Below are 1,878 nucleotides of genomic sequence, written 5' to 3' on the forward strand. Positions count from 1 at the left end.
AACTGATAACCACAAACTATGTACAGAATGCTCTTGAAGGATCTTCTTTATACTTATCGGTGCTATTATGTGGAGGTGGGGTCTGTCGAGCGTTCGATTGGTGCGAGCGGCGTCTGACGACGCCGCCGACGCCTTTCGTCGCCGTCTCGGCCGCTGCCTCCGCCGCATGGTCGTTACAGCAAGGTACCTGCGATCTCTGGCGTCTGCCGTTGGGGTCGGTTCTCGGGTGCACCTGTGTCTTGAAAACGAATGCGAGAGGAGGGTGTTTCGGAGCGTCCGCGCTAACCGAACGGTGTGAAATGACGAGTGCGTTCTGACCGAAGGCCGGGGTGCGTCCTCGCGTCCTCACGGGACCTGAAAGCTCGGCAACGCTGCGAAGGCGTCGTCAATGATTTTTTTGGCGTACGACTTTCTGTTGCTACGACGAGAAAGAAATTTATGCGCTTCTTGCCGCGTCGGTACCGACCTCGGTCGGGGATATTCCGGCTGCGCGCTCGAACGTGCTTCATTTCTTCTTGGATTTGGAAGTAATTCCTAAGGGTTGTGTGTGTTTGCGGTTCGTAAGGGGCGCCTGACGGTGGCCCCGCGTCCGCGCGTTGGTAGGGTTTTGGGCGACCCACCACGAAAAGATTACCTGGTTGATCCTGCCAGTAGTCATATGCTTGTCTCAAAGATTAAGCCATGCATGTCTAAGTACATGCCGAAACAAGGCGAAACCGCGAATGGCTCATTAAATCAGTTAAGGTTCCTTAGATCGTTTCTTCCTACTTGGATAACTGTGGCAATTCTAGAGCTAATACATGCAGTGAGCCCGAAGCCCCTCGGGGCGACGGGTGCTTTTATTAGACCAAGATCAATCGGGCTTCGGTCCGTTTTGTGTGGTGACTCTGGATAACTTTGTGCTGATCGCACGGCCACGAGCCGGCGACGTTTCTTTCAAGTGTCTGCCTTATCAACTGTCGATGGTAGGCTATGCGCCTACCATGGTTGTTACGGGTAACGGAGAATCAGGGTTCGATTCCGGAGAGGGAGCCTGAGAAACGGCTACCACATCCAAGGAAGGCAGCAGGCGCGCAAATTACCCACTCCCTTCACGGGGAGGTAGTGACGAAAAATAACAATACGGGACTCTTTTGAGGCCCCGTAATTGAAATGAGTACACTCTAAATCCTTTAACGAGGATCCATTGGAGGGCAAGTCTGGTGCCAGCAGCCGCGGTAATTCCAGCTCCAATAGCGTATACTAAAGTTGCTGCGGTTAAAAAGCTCGTAGTTGGATCTCAGTTACAGGCGGGAAGTGCGTGGACACCACGTTACGGCCCGTGCTGAACATCATGCCTGTCGTGGCTTGGTTCCCTTCATCAGGTGCCTGCTTTGGCCGGCGCGTTTACTTTGAAAAAATTAGAGTGCTCAACGCAGGCGATTCGCCTGAATAACAGTGCATGGAATAATAGAACAAGATCCTGTTTCTGTTCTGTTGGTTTTTGGAATACAGGATAATGATTAAGAGGGACAGACGGGGGCATTCGTATTGCGGCGCTAGAGGTGAAATTCTTGGACCGTCGCAAGACGAACTACTGCGAAAGCATTTGCCAAGAATGTTTTCATTGATCAAGAACGAAAGTTAGAGGTTCGAAGGCGATCAGATACCGCCCTAGTTCTAACCATAAACGATGCCAACCAGCGATCCGCCTGAGTTACTCAAATGACTCGGCGGGCAGCTTCCGGGAAACCAAAGTATTTGGGTTCCGGGGGAAGTATGGTTGCAAAGCTGAAACTTAAAGGAATTGACGGAAGGGCACCACCAGGAGTGGAGCCTGCGGCTTAATTTGACTCAACACGGGAAAACTTACCCGGCCCGGACACTGGGAGGATTGAC

The 1,878-nt window shown here is 52.1% G+C and overlaps 1 non-coding gene across 1 annotated transcript in view; it reads left to right on the plus strand.

The window, feature by feature from the left end:
- The first annotated feature begins 631 nt into the window (after positions 1 to 631).
- Positions 632 to 1,878, plus strand: part of LOC120845597 — a 1,815-nt gene continuing 568 nt past the window's right edge. Inside the window, exon 1 of the ribosomal RNA XR_005716800.1 lies at positions 632 to 1,878. This exon is cut by the window's right edge and continues 568 nt beyond it. This is a non-coding gene — a ribosomal RNA (small subunit ribosomal RNA).

This window comes from Ixodes scapularis, unplaced genomic scaffold, assembly GCF_016920785.2.
Source record: "Ixodes scapularis isolate PalLabHiFi unplaced genomic scaffold, ASM1692078v2 ptg001158l_1___fragment_3__unscaffolded, whole genome shotgun sequence".
NCBI classification, from domain to species: domain Eukaryota; kingdom Metazoa; phylum Arthropoda; class Arachnida; order Ixodida; family Ixodidae; genus Ixodes; species Ixodes scapularis.